Genomic DNA, 15,868 nt, shown 5'->3' on the forward strand with positions numbered 1-15,868 from the left:
TATTTCTTTCTAACTAGAAGGACATGTTATATTTCTTTCTAAGTAGAAGGACATGTTATATTTCTTTCTAAGTAGAAGGACATGTTATATTTCTTTCTAAGTAGGACATGTTATATTTCTTTCTAAGTAGAAGGACATGTTATATTTCTTTCTAAGTAGAAGGACATGTTATATTTCTTTCTAAGTAGAAGGACATGTCATATTTCTTTCTAAGTAGAAGGACATGTTATATTTCTTTCTAAGTAGAAGGACATGTTATATTTCTTTCTAAGAAGAAGGACATGTTATATTTCTTTCTAAGAAGAAGGACATGTTATATTTCTTTCTAAGTAGAAGGACATGTTATATTTCTTTCTAAGTAGAAGGACATGTTATATTTCTTTCTAAGTAGAAGGACATGTCATATTTCTTTCTAAGTAGAAGGACATGTTATATTTCTTTCTAAGTAGAAGGACATGTTATATTTCTTTCTAAGTAGAAGGACATGTTATATTTATTTCTAAGAAGAAGGACATGTTATATTTCTTTCTAAGTAGAAGGACATGTCATATTTCTTTCTAACTAGAAGGACATGTTATATTTCTTTCTAAGTAGAAGGACATGTCATATTTCTTTCTAACTAGAAGGACATGTTATATTTCTTTCTAAGTAGAAGGACATGTTATATTTCTTTCTAAGTAGAAGGACATGTTATATTTCTTTCTAAGTAGAAGGACATGTCATATTTCTTTCTAAGTAGAAGGACATGTTATATTTCTTTCTAACTAGAAGGACATGTTATATTTCTTTCTAAGTAGAAGGACATGTTATATTTCTTTCTAAGTAGAAGGACATGTCATATTTCTTTCTAAGTAGAAGGACATGTTATATTTCTTTCTAAGTAGAAGGACATGTTATATTTCTTTCTAACTAGAAGGACATGTTATATTTCTTTCTAAGTAGAAGGACATGTTATATTTCTTTCTAAGTAGAAGGACATGTTATATTTCTTTCTAAGTAGGACATGTTATATTTCTTTCTAAGTAGAAGGACATGTCATATTTCTTTCTAAGAAGAAGGACATGTTATATTTCTTTCTAAGTAGAAGCACATGTCATATTTCTTTCTAACTAGAAGGACATGTTATATTTCTTTCTAAGTAGAAGGACATGTCATATTTCTTTCTAACTAGAAGGACATGTCATATTTCTTTCTAAGTAGAAGGACATGTTATATTTCTTTCTAAGTAGAAGGACATGTCATATTTCTTTCTAAGTAGAAGGACATGTCATATTTCTTTCTAAGTAGAAGGACATGTCATATTTCTTTCTAAGTAGAAGGACATGTCATATTTCTTTCCAAGTATAAAGGACATGTCATATTTCTTTCCAAGTATAAAGGACATGTCATATTTCTTTCTAAGTAGAAGGGCTTTCCAGGACCATAGTAAGTCACTACAGCTTTTCACTTGTCATTCTGAAGAGAAAATGAATGGATGACAATCATATTATGTATTCAGTATTTATGTATCATTACATATTTGTATATATTGTATATTGAAGCAATAAGGCCTGAGGGGGTATGCTATATGGCCAATATACCACGGCTAAGGGCTGTTCTTACACACAACTCAACGCGGAGTGCCTGGATACAGCCCTTAGCTGTGGTATATTGGCCATATTCAACAAACCCCCGAGGTGACTTATTGCTATTATAAACTGGTTACCAACTTAAAAAATATATATGTTTTGTCATACCCGTGGTATACGGTCTGAAATACCACGGCTGTCAGACAATCAGCATTCAGGGCTCGAACCACCCAGTTTATAATTAATTCTCAGTTCTTCCTCAGTAATATCAAGGTGCACAAAATCAACAAATGTTGACAGACAACATCTAGGAAATGTACTGTAGACCTACTTATATGATCATGTCTTCAAAGCCTCATAAGCATGTATTTATATATAAATAGTGTATTTTCTTTCTTTTAAGTATGAAACACTGAATGTGTCCACTACTTTTGACGGGAGCCCCATGTGCCCCTGGTCAAACGATGTGCATTACAGTGGACAGGAGGCCGTTTCAGATGCAACCACTGTTATTATTTCCATTGATTGACCTCTAACCTAACATTTTTGCAGTTTTGAGAGACAGTATAAGGCTTGAGAACTACACAACACACACACACACATACACCACCCAAGCACAGTTTCACTGCTGAAACACAGCAATCTGAATCAATCTCACTTGCATTCCATTTTTATTGCAGGTAATTTATATATATTTTTTAAACAAGCACAATTTTTTACTATTATAATTTTCAATCGTTTTTCCCCCGACATACCTAAATTCTGTATGCAATACAAAGTCTTCGAGCTTCGACAAGACAGTAGCTGAACCTATCAAGACTCCTCTTCTGTTTAAGACGGGGTAAAAATTGCACTATTTTTATTTTTATGTCTGATTTATATTTATACTGCAATACATGCACTAAATGTAACTCTGCTGTACCCACCACCACCTCCAATACTGAATATGATGTCTGGTGTAATAACAACAATGTTCAGAAAAGTCAACATATGAAATGTCCTACTAACCTGCTGTACCCGATAATGTACAGAACACATCTGTTTTCAATAGCACATTATGAAAAATAAGAACAGAAATGAATAAACAGATGTACTGATGTTTACAAATGCTCTGGCTTTGTTATTTCAGAAAATTCCGCACCACATAATTTGTCCAGTATTCAACAGTAGTTGTGTGATTGGACAGAAACAACCACTATATCACCAGCAGATGGAAGTGTTTACCTTGTTAGACTGTATCATGTCTGTTACCTGGGAGACTGGGGGGGAGGATGATGATTGGTTAGGAACAGAACTCACTCTCTCATCTAGTTGTATCTCTGATGCTGTGGTCCCTGTCTATCTGCTCATGTCCAGTGTGCCAGCCAGAAGGTTAAAGCCTTTGGTCAGGGAGGTCCAGCCGCCCCCACCCCCTCTCTCTCCCTCTCTGATGCTGTGGTCACTGTCTCCCCATTCATGTCCTGTGTGCCAGACAGCACGCTAAACAAGGCTATGTGACATCAGAGAGGTTTCAAATGTAGTGTCTTTGGCTTCGTTACAAGAGGTGTCAGTGCCAGTGGTGACGTGGCGTCCTGGCAGTGGGACTAGGACACACTGTCTGAGTCCCATTACGTGGCGTCCTGGCAGTGGGACTGGGGACACACTGTCTGAGTCCCAAATGGCACCCTATTCCCTACATCAGGGTTTCCAACCCTATTCCCTATATCAGGGTTTCCAACCCTGTTCCTTACATCAGGGTTTCCAACCCTATTCCCTACATCAGGGTTTCCAATCCTATTCTCTACATCAGGGTTTCCAACCCTATTCTCTACATCAGGGTTTCCAACCCTATTCTCTACATCAGAGTTTCCAACCCTATTCCCTACATCAGGGTTTCCAACCCTATTCTCTACATCAGGGTTTCCAACCCTATTCCCTACATCAGGGTTTCCAATCCTATTCCCTATATCAGGGTTTCCAACCCTATTCCGTACATCAGGGTTTCCAACCCTATTCCCTACATCAGGGTTTCCAACCCTATTCTCTACATCAGGGTTTCCAATCCTATTCCCTACATCAGGGTTTCCAACCCTATTCCCTATATCAGGGTTTCCAACCCTGTTCCTTACATCAGGGTTTCCAAGCCTATTCCCTACATCAGGGTTTCCAATCCTATTCCGTACATCAGGGTTTCCAACCCTATTCCCTACATCAGGGTTTCCAACCCTATTCTCTACATCAGGGTTTCCAATCCTATTCCCTACATCAGGGTTTCCAACCCTATTCTCTACATCAGGGTTTCCAACCCTATTCTCTACATCAGAGTTTCCAACCCTATTCCCTACATCAGGGTTTCCAACCCTATTCCCTATATCAGGGTTTCCAACCCTGTTCCTTACATCAGGGTTTCCAAGCCTATTCCCTACATCAGGGTTTCCAATCCTATTCTCTACATCAGGGTTTCCAACCCTATTCTCTACATCAGGGTTTCCAATCCTATTCCCTACATCAGGGTTTCCAACCCTATTCTCTACATCAGGGTTTCCAACCCTATTCTCTACATCAGAGTTTCCAACCCTATTCCCTACATCAGGGTTTCCAACCCTGTTCCCTACATCAGGGTTTCCAACCCTATTCTCTACATCAGGGTTTCCAACCCTATTCCCTACATCAGGGTTTCCAATCCTATTCCCTATATCAGGGTTTCCAACCCTATTCCGTACATCAGGGTTTCCAACCCTATTCCCTACATCAGGGTTTCCAACCCTATTCTCTACATCAGGGTTTCCAATCCTATTCCCTACATCAGGGTTTCCAACCCTATTCTCTACATCAGGGTTTCCAACCCTATTCTCTACATCAGAGTTTCCAACCCTATTCCCTACATCAGGGTTTCCAACCCTATTCCCTATATCAGGGTTTCCAACCCTGTTCCTTACATCAGGGTTTCCAAGCCTATTCCCTACATCAGGGTTTCCAATCCTATTCTCTACATCAGGGTTTCCAACCCTATTCTCTACATCAGGGTTTCCAATCCTATTCCCTACATCAGGGTTTCCAACCCTATTCTCTACATCAGGGTTTCCAACCCTATTCTCTACATCAGAGTTTCCAACCCTATTCCCTACATCAGGGTTTCCAACCCTGTTCCCTACATCAGGGTTTCCAAGCCTATTCTCTACATCAGAGTTTCCAACCCTATTCCCTACATCAGGGTTTCCAACCCTATTCCCTATATCAGGGTTTCCAATCCTATTCCTTACATCAGGGTTTCCAACCCTATTCCCTACATCAGGGTTTCTAATCCTATTCTCTACATCAGGGTTTCCAACCCTATTCTCTACATCAGGGTTTCCAACCCTATTCTCTACATCAGGGTTTCCAATCCTATTCCCTACATCAGGGTTTCCAACCCTATTCTCTACATCAGGGTTTACAACCATATTCTCTACATCAGGGTTTACAAATCAATTAGTCTTCGAATTAATGAATTATTATTTACCTCACATTAGTCTCATTCCAAACGTCGTAAATTGTTGGTTATCTGCACGAACCCAGTCTTCACTATGAGTCATCCATACATCAATTGTCTTAAAATCATTTATTTACTAACTAGGTAATTCACAGAAATGCATAACAAACAGTAGATATGTTTACAAGGAAATGATAGGAGGATGTTCCCTAGTGGGCTAAACCGGCATGGCGGCTTGTTAGACAAAAGGGGAGTGGGGGGGTCAACTGAGGAGACACTACAGAGTTGAATATTATAACAATTGAAATGCTAAGCCTTTGCACATGAACACTCACTCATTCGGGAACAATTGCAATCAATATATATATTTATGCTCCGTGTGTCGTCGGGATCTCTGTTGAAAAGTTAGTTTCTGTTGGAGAGTCTGTCCTCCTTCTCTCTCTCTCTCTGTCGTGGTTAGAATGGATAGTTCAGAGTAACATTCATTCATGTCGTTATAGAATAGCTGTTTCGGCGGTTGTCGGTCTTCGCATACAATGATACCGAATTCCTAGCTGCAGACTAGTAATTAATATCAAAGAGTTGTTCTTATTCTGTCGGTATCAATAGTCTAAGAGTTTAACCACGTGGTATGGTTAAAAGTTCATCAAGAGAAATGCATGGTCTCAAACCCTGGCTCTCTCGTTATCGAGGTAAGCTGGTCTCCTCTCAAACCTTGGCCCTCTCGTTATCGAGGTAAGCTGGTCTCCTCTCAAACCTTGGCCCTCGTTATCGAGGTAAGCTGGTCTCCTCTCAAACCTTGGCCCTCTCGTTATCGATGTAAGCTCGGTCTGGTGATAGAAAACCTAGGTGGCGGTTTTATTCGGAAGAGCAGAAAAGGGCCTGTCCCATGACGCCAGACCATAACTGTGCTCCTGTGCGGTCCTCTGATTTAGTTAAACTCCAAAGGGAATTGGAGTTTCCTTCATTAAACAGTCCAAAATCACATCACACAATTTCACAAACAGTTCCATCCCCACTCATTTATTTTATACAACAATTAGATGTATGCCTCATAGCTGAGGCTATTGTATAAACAGCGTTATGGTAATGTGGCCGTATTGTCTCTCATGAGTTCCACAAAATTGTACCAAACGGACCAGTTCGTAGCTGGATTCTTCACCGATCTTTGATACCTTCTCCAGAACATAAATGTTGTTCAGTTCTCCAGTTCTGTGAGGTGGAAGAAATTCCTTTGTCCTCTCTATGAAACTCACTCCCTCTCTATACTGTGGCCATGAGGAGAGGGTCTCCTCATAGGAATTTACGACCTCTCTTACAGAGCCTGGTGAAAGGGTATAGAGAGGGAGAGGGTGATGGTGCTTGCTGTACCCAAAGAGGGCAACGTCATGACAGAACACATTTACTAACAGAGAGACCTGGGCTTCTGACCAGGGCTGTAGGGAACACACTTACTGACAGAGTTCTGGGCTTCTGACCAGGGCCCATAGGGAACACACTCACTAACAGAGAGACCTGGGCTTTTGACCAGGGCCCATAGGGAACACTCACTAACAGAGAGTTCTGGGCTTCTGACCAGGGCCCATAGAGAACACACTTACTAACAGAGAGGACTGGGCTTTTGACCAGGGCCCAAAAGGTACACACTCACTAACAGAGAGGCCTGGACTTTTGACCAGGGCCCATAGGGAACACACTTACTAACAGAGAGGCCTGGACTTTTGACCAGGGCCCATAGAGAACACACTTACTAACAGAGAGACCTGGGCTTTTGACCAGGGCCCATAGAGAACACACTTACTAACAGAGAGGCCTGGACTTTTGACCAGGGCCCATAGAGAACACACTTACTAACAGAGACCTGGGCTTTTGACCAGGGCCCATAGAGAACACACTTACTAACAGAGAGGCCTGGACTTTTGACCAGGGCCCATAGAGAACACACTTACTAACAGAGACCTGGGCTTTTGACCAGGGCCCATAGAGAACACATTAACAGAGAGGCCTGGACTTTTGACCAGGGCCCATAGAGAACACACTTACTAACGGAGAGACCTGGGCTTTTGACCAGGGCCCATAGAGAACACACTTACTAACAGAGACCTGGGCTTTTGACCAGGGCCCATAGAGAACACACTTACTAACAGAGACCTGGGCTTTTGACCAGGGCCCATAGAGAACACACTTACTAACAGAGAGGCCTGGACTTTTGACCAGGGCCCATAGAGAACACACTTACTAACAGAGACCTGGGCTTTTGACCAGGGCCCATAGAGAACACACTTACTAACAGAGACCTGGGCTTTTGACCAGGGCCCATAGAGAACACACTTACTAACAGAGACCTGGGCTTTTGACCAGGGCCCATAGAGAACACACTTACTAACAGAGAGGCCTGGACTTTTGACCAGGGCCCATAGAGAACACACTTACTAACAGAGACCTGGGCTTTTGACCAGGGCCCATAGAGAACACATTAACAGAGAGGCCTGGACTTTTGACCAGGGCCCATAGAGAACACACTTACTAACGGAGAGACCTGGGCTTTTGACCAGGGCCCATAGAGAACACACTTACTAACAGAGACCTGGGCTTTTGACCAGGGCCCATAGAGAACACCCTTACTAACAGAGACCTGGGCTAGCTGCTCCTGTAGAGTTTCAGTCATTGCGCAACCGCTATCTGGCAATGTCTCCAGAAACTACCTTCAAACTGCACGAAGAGACATTATAACGCTATTCGTGAGTTCATCTGACTCTGGGTAAAGTGCTGAACTATCTCTTTAAAAGATGAAGAGCTTACTGTACCTATGCTGCTGACTTAATGCTGCTTTCATAACATCTCGTAAATTCGTAAATAGCAGCATAGGACTGGGAAGAATCCACTTGAACGCCCCTCAAAATGGTAATTACTAGTGAGAAACTCGTCTATCATCCCTGAGCTCCAACTTCTCCCACATGCTCAACTCTGATGTCACATACTAAGGAAATTACCTCGAAAACAGCTTTTTCCAAAATGTATGTAACAAAACATTATTTATGAAAATAAATCTCTTAATGAGGTTTTTGAACACTATAATTTCTTTGCGAGCATGATCGCTGTACTTTTAGTTTATGGTTGATGCAGCTTGTTTGCCATTTAGCCAATCAGCGTTCTCAACGAGTTCAAAGCACCAAAACCCACACAACTCGTTACTCCCAGTTTACAAGAAGCATTTAGTTGCCAACTTGTATCAACACAGCATTAGGTCTCCGGGGTTACAAGGGGTCATCTTGAATAAACAACAGTCAGAGTTCATCAGAGAGAGAGAGAGAGAGAGAGAGAGAGAGAGAGAGAGAGAGAGAGAGAGAGAGAGAGAGAGAGAGAGAGAGAGAGAGAGAGAGAGATGGTGGTCAGTCAGTACCCACTAGGCAAACAAAAACTGGTTGAATCAACGTTGTCTCCAAGTCATTTCAACAAACAAAAATCTATGCGATGACATTGAATAAACATGGAAAACTGATTGGATTAGCAAAAAGTCATCAACGGGGCATTGGTGAGATGTGTTGTTGATTTCATGTTGAAATCAGGTAAGTTTACAAATCAACCAAATGTAAATCAAAACTAGACGATGAACTGACGTCTGTGCCTAGTGGGTAACTACCTACCACCTTAACTAAAGGCAACAGGGGAACATGGCATGTGTTCTTCATCCTAATGGGAAAATGACTGGTTTACAATAATGTTGCTGAATATCAGATGCTTTATGAACTATTCAGGGATATTTCTGTAGAGAAAGGATATTTTTGTAGTACCATGTTGTAGGTTTACTCATTCATCCATGTGCTGAGTGTTCTCAAAGTCCGCACCCATAGGCCGTCTGCCTCTCTCAATACACGCTGAGTGAAAAGTCTGTCTGTCTGTCTGTCTGTCTGTCTGTCTGTCTGTCTGTCTGTCTGTCTGTCTGTCTGTCTGTCTGTCTGTCTGTCTGTCTGTCTGTCTGTCTGTCTGTCTGTCTGTCTGTCTGTCTGTCTGTCTGTCTGTCTGTCTGTCTGTCTGTCTGTCTGTCTGTCTGTCTGTCTGTCTGTCTGTCTATCATTTACACCATATTTATAATACAATACTCTAATACAAGGTATAGCAATTAATACTCTAATACAAGGTATAACAATTATTACTCTAATACAAGGTATAACAATTATTACTCTAATACAAGGTATAGCAATTTGTCACGACTTCCGTCGAAGTCGGCTCCTCTCCTTGTTCGGGCGATGTTTGGCGGTCGGCGTCACCGGCTTTCTAGCCATCGCCGCTCCACTTCTTCATTGTTGCATTTGTTTTGTCTTGTTCCCTGCACACCTGGTTTACATTCCCTAATCACACTGCATGTATTTATTCCTCTGTTCCCCCCAATGTCTTTGTGTGAAATTGTGTTGTTACATGTTTAGTGTGATATGCCAGATTGGTTTTTCCCCCCGGGTATCGTATTTTGACCCGTTGTATGTATTTGTCATACATTTGTATATTTGTGAGTGTTTTCGCGCTTATTTACTTTTACCTGTGGCTGGAGGATTTTTGACGCAGTTGCGTCTGTCTTTTGTGCTTCTGCCAAATAAAGTGCGCCTGATCACAACTCACTACTCTCCTGCACCTGACTTCGTACCAGCAGCGCACAACCTTGACAGAATTTCACACCACCCATGAAGTCAGCAGGAGCAGGTACCCCGGCCAGAGGAGTCGAGGAGCGCGTCCGGGAACACTTGGCAATGCTGCAATATCTCGGTGCCACGATGGATTGCGTTGTCCAGACCATGGACTGCTGGGAGAGACAGGAAGTCTCCCAGACCAATACCTGGCCACCGTTCACCCAGCTCCCTCGGGAAGGGAGAGGGTGTCCGCCCTTGTCTCATGCCTCTCGGGTAGAGCTCTGAAGTGGGCAAATGTCGTGTGTGGAGAAGGAGACGCGGCGTTGGACCAGTTCGAGGAACGGCTCTTCCACTTGAGGCAGGGGACGAGGAGCGCCCAGGAGTTCGCCCTGGAATTCTGGACCTTGGCCACCGGAGCAGGATGGAACGACAGGGCCCTTATTGACCACTACCGATGCAGCCTGCGAGAGGACGTCCGACGGGAGTTGGCCTGCAGGGATGCCATCATCACTTTTGACCAACTGGTGGATCTGTCCATCTGGTTGGATAACCTGCTGGTCACCTGCAGACGTCCAGAGAGGGCTCTGTCGGTTCCATCTTCCAGCAACCCCGCTCCGGTGTCCATGGAGCTGGGAGGGGCTGCGCTTAGGGAGGCTGGAGGAGGGACCTTAACGTGCACCATCTGTGGCCGCAGAGGGCACACTGCCGGTCGGTGCCGGGTTGGTCCCTCTGGGAGTCGAGGCAGCAGGCAGGGCACTCGGGCGTCACCCCAGGTGAGTCTGCACCACTCTCATCCGGAGTCCTCTGTTGTCCACCTGTTTGTACCTGTTTGTTTTCCTGAGTTTTCCCTGCATTCCCAGCATAAGGCGCTCGTCAATTCAGGCGCGGCTGGGAATTTTATTGACAGAGCGTTCGCCCTTAGTTTAGGGATCCCCATTATTCCTGTGGTTAGACCTTTCCCGGTACACGCTCTGGATAGTCGACCATTAGGGTCCGGGCTAATCAGGGAAGCCACCATCGCCCTGGCCATGGTGAAGCAGGGGGGTAATGAGGAGAGAATCAGTCTCTTCCTCATTGACTCTCCTGCATTTCCTGTGGAACTAGGCCTTCCCTGGTTAGCTCGTCATGACCCCACGATTTCATGGCAACAGAGGGCGCTCAAGGGGTGATCGCAAGAGTGTTCAGGGAGATGTGTAGGGGTTTCTGTTGGTGCTACCATGGTGGAAAGTCCAAACCAGGTCTCCACCGTGCACATCCCCCCCAGAATATGCCGATTTGGCTCTTGCCTTCTGTAAAAAGAAGGCGACTCAATTACCACCCCATCGACGGGGGGATTGTGCGATAAATCTCTGGTAGACGCTGCACTTCCCAGGAGTCACGGAGACGGCGGCTATGGAGACATATGTCTCTGAATCCCTGCGTCAGGGATACATTCGGTCCTCCACTTCACCCCCCTCCTCGAGTTTCTTTTTTGTGAAGAAGAAGGAGGGAGGTCTGCGCCTGTGCATTGACTATCGAGGTCTCAATCAAATCACGGTGAGGTACAGTTACCTGCTACCTCTCATCGCCACGGCGATTGAGTCAATGCACGGGGCGCGCTTCTTCACTAAACTGGATCTCAGGAGTTCGTACAACCTGGTGCATATCCGGGAGGGAGACGAGTGGAAGATGGCGTTTAGTACCAACCCAGGGCATTATGAGTACCTCGTCATGCCGTACGGGTTGATGACGGCTCCATCAGTCTTCCAATCCTTTGTAGATGAGAATTTCAGGGACCTGCACGGGCAAGGTGTAGTGGTGTATATCGATGACATTCTGGTATACTCCGTAACACGCGCCAAGCATGTGTCCTTGCTGCGCAGGGTTCTTGGAAGACTGTTGGAGCATGACCTGTACGTCAAGGCTGAGAAATGCCTGTTCTTTCAGCAGGCCGTCTCCTTCCTAGGGTATCGCATTTCCACATCAGGGGTGAAGATGGAGAGTCACCGCATTTCAGCCGTGCGTCATTGGCTGACTCACACCACGGTGAAGGAGGTGCAGCAGTTTTTAGGGTTTGCCAATTACTACAGGAGATTTATCTGGGGTTTTGGCCAGGTGGCTGCTCCCATTACCTCACTGCTGAAGAGGGGTCCTGTTGTCTGCAGTAGTCGGTTGAGGCGGACAGGGCTTTTGGGCACCTAAGAGCTCTGTTTATCTCGGCTCCCGTGCTGGCCCATCCGGATCCCTCTTTGGCGTTCATAGTGGAGGTGGACGCGTCCGAGGCTGGGATAGGAGCCGTGCTCTCTCAGCGCTCGGGCACTCCACCGAAGCTCCGCCCCCGTGCTTTCTTCTCGAAGAGGCTCAGCCCGGCGGAGCGGAACTATGATGTGGGGGACCAGGAGCTGTTGGTTGTGGTTAAAGCTTTGAAGGCGTGGAGACATTGGCTTGAGGGGGCTAAACACCCTTTCCTCATCTGGACTGACCACCGCAACCTGGAGTACATCCGGGCAGCGAGGAGACTGAATCCTCGTCAGGCAAGGTGGGCCATGTTCTTTACCTGTTTTGTGTTTACCCTGTCCAACAGACCAGGTTCCCAGAATATGAAGGCAGACGCACTGTCCCGGCTGTATGACACAGAGGAGAGGCCCATGGATCAGACTCCCATACTCCCGGCCTCCTGCCTGGTAGCGCCGGTTGTGTGGGAGCTGGACGCGGACATTGAGTAGGCGTTGCGTACAGAGCCCGCTCCCCTCCAGTGTCCCATCGGGCGTCTGTACGTTCCGTCTGCTGTCTGTGACCAGTTGATCTATTGGGCCCACACGTCACCCTCCTTTGTTCATCTGGGGATCGGTCGGACGGTGCGCTGTCTGACTGGGAAGTACTGGTGGCCCACCTTGGCAAAAGACGTGAGGGTTTATGTTTCCTCCTGCTCGGTGTGTGCCCAGTATAAGGCTCCTAGACACCTGCCCAGAGGTAAGCTACATCCCTTACCTATTCCACAACGACCTTGATCACACCTGTCGGTGGATTTTCTGACCGATCTTCCTCCCTCACAGGGAAACACCACGGTCCTGGTCGTTGTGGATCGTTTCTCTAAGTCTTGTCGTCTTCTCCCTCTGCCCGGTCTCCCTACGGCCCTACAGACTGCGGAGGACTTGTTTACACGTCTTCCGGCACTATGGGGTGCCTGAGAATATAGTGTCTGATCAGGGTCCCCAGTTCACTTCAAGAGTCTGGAGGGCGTTCATGGAACGTCTGGGGGTCTCGATCAGCCTCACCTCAGGTTTTCACCCCGAGAGTAACGGGCAGGTGGAGAGAGTGAACCAGGAAGTGGGCAGGTTTCTGTGGTTTTATTGCCAGGACCGGCCGGGAGAGTGGGCGGCGTTCATGCCCTGGGCCGAGATGGCGCAGAACTCGCTCCGCCACACCTCCCCTAACCTCTCCCCCTTTCAGTGCATATGGGGGTACCAGCCGGTTCTGGCGCCGTGGCATCATAGTCAGATCGAGGCTCCTGTGGTGGACGACTGGTTCAGGCATGCAGAGGAGACATGGGAAGCCACCCATGTTCACCTCCAGCGAGTAAACCAGCGCGGACCGTCACCGCCGTGAGGACCAGGTCTAGCTCTCGACCCGAAACCTGCCCCTCCGCCTGCCCTGCCGGAAGCTGGGCCTGCAGTTTGTGGGGCCATTCAAAGTCCTGAGGAGAGTGAACGAGGTGTGTTACAGGTTACAGCTTCCCCCCGATTACCGTATTAACCCCTCATGTGTCTCTCCTCAGGCCGGTGGTGGTTGGTCCGCTCCAGGAGTCTGAGGTACGGGAGGTTCCTCCGCCCCCTCTGGACATCGAGGGGGCCCCGGCGTACTCCGTTCGTTCCATCCTGGATTCGAGGCGTCGGGCGAGGGGCCTTCAGTACCTCGTGGAGTGGGAGGGGTACGGTCCGGAGGAGAGGTGCTGGATTCTGGTGGCGGATGTGTTGGACCCTGAACTGCTGCGGGAGTTCCACCGTCGCCGGCCAGATCGCCCTGCACCTCGCCCTCCGGGTCATCCCCGAGGCCGATGTCGGCGCTCCGCTGGAGCCGTGCGTCAAGGGGGGGGGTACTGTCATGGCTTCCGCTGAAGTCGGCTCCTCCCCTTGTTCGGGCGGCGTTTGGCGGTCGACATCACCGGCTTTCTAGCCATCGCCGCTCCACTTTTTCATTGTTCCATTTGTTTTGTCTTGTTCCCTGCACACCTGGATTACATTCCCTAATCACACTGCATGTATTTATTCCTCTGTTCCCCCCAATGTCTTTGTGTGAAATAGTTTTGTTACATGTTTAATGTGATGCGCCAGACTGGTTTTTCCCCCCAGGTATCGTATTTTGACCCGTTGTATGTATTTGTCATACATTTGTATATTTGTGAGTGTTTTCGTGCTTATTTACTTTTACCTGTGGCTGGAGGATTTTTGACGCAGTTGCGTCTGTCTTTTGTGCTTCTGCCAAATAAAATGCGCCTGATCACAACTCACTGCTCTCCTGCACCTGACTTCGTACCAGTAGCGCACAACCTTTACACAATTAACCTCTTGGGGCTAGGTGGGACGCTAGCGTGCCACCCGTGGTGCACTCCATCAACAGCAGGTGCATTTCAAGAGCGGCAAATTTGAATCCAAATAAATGTCAAAATTCAAATTTTTCTAAAATACAACTATGTTACACCATTTGAAAGATAAACATCTCCTTAATCTAACCACGTTTTACGATTTCAAAAAGGTTTTACGGCGAAAGCATAAATTTAGAGTATGTTAGGACAGTACATTTACAAGAGTTGTGTGTAATGTTTTGTCAAGTCAAAGACAGGGTCACCAAAACCATAAAACCAGCTAAAATGATGCACTAACCTTTTACAATCTCCATCAGATGACACTCCTAGGACATTATGTTAGACAATGCATGCATTTTTAGTTCTATCAAGTTCATATTTATATACAAAAACAGCGTTTTACTATGGCATTGATGTTGAGGAAATCGTTTCCCTCCAATAACCGGCAGTCAAGTCAGCGTCAGAAATTAAATAATTAAAATTAGAAAACATTGGTAAAATATTATATTGTCATTTAAAGAATTATAGATTTACATCTCTTGAACGCAATCAACTTGCCAGATTTAAAAATAACCTTACTGGGAAATCACACTTTGCAATAATCTGAGCACTGCGCCCAGAAAAATACGCGTTGCGATACAGACTAGACGTCATGTTGGGGAGATCTAAAATGTAAATAATCCATTACCTTTGATTCTCTTCATCAGATGTCACTTCCAGGTATCACAGGTCCATAACGAATGTAGTTTTGTTCAAAAAAGCTCATCATTTATGTCCAAAAATCTCCGTCTCGTTAGCACATGATGTAAGCCAGCCGGACTTCTCGTCATGAACGAGGGGAAAAAATATATTTCCGTTCGTTCAAACATGTCAAACGTTGTATAGCATAAATCATTAGGGCCTTTTTTAACCAGAACATGAATAATATTCAAGGTGGACGAATGCATACTCTTTTATAACGTATTGGAACGAGGGTACCCAACATGAACTAGCGCGCCAGGTGTCTAATGGGACATCACCGTTCCATGGCTCTTGTTCGGTCAGATCTCCCTCCAGAAGACTCAAAACACTTTGTAAAGGCTGGTGACATCTAGTGGAAGCAATAGGAAGTGCCAAAATATTCCTAAACCCCTGTGTTTTTCAATGGGATAGGTTTAAAGTCAATACAACACATCAGGTATCCACTTCCTGTCAGAAAATGTCTCAGGGTTTTGCCTGCCAAATGAGTTCTGTTATACTCACAGACACCATTCAAACAGTTTTGGAAACTTTAGAGTGTTTTCTATCCATATATAATAAGTATATGCATATTCTAGTTACTGGGTAGGATTAGTAACCAGATTAAATCGGGTACATTTTTTTTATCCAGACGTGCAAATGCTGCCCCCTAGACCCAACAGGTTAACACTAATACAAGGTATATCAATTAATACTCTAATACAAGGTATAGCAATTAATAATCTAATACAAGTTATAACAATTATTTATCTCATACAAGGTATAGAAATGATTACTCTAATACAAGGTATAGAAATTATTACTCTAATACAAGGTATAGCAATTAATACTCTAATACAAGTTATAACAATTATTTATCTTATACAAGGTATGTCACGGCTGTCGTAGGAAGGAGCGGACCAAAGTGCAGCGTGATTATCGT

The sequence above is a fragment of the Salmo salar genome, chromosome 15 (assembly GCF_965601325.2).
Source record: "Salmo salar chromosome 15, fSalSal1, whole genome shotgun sequence".
Lineage (NCBI taxonomy): Eukaryota > Metazoa > Chordata > Actinopteri > Salmoniformes > Salmonidae > Salmo > Salmo salar.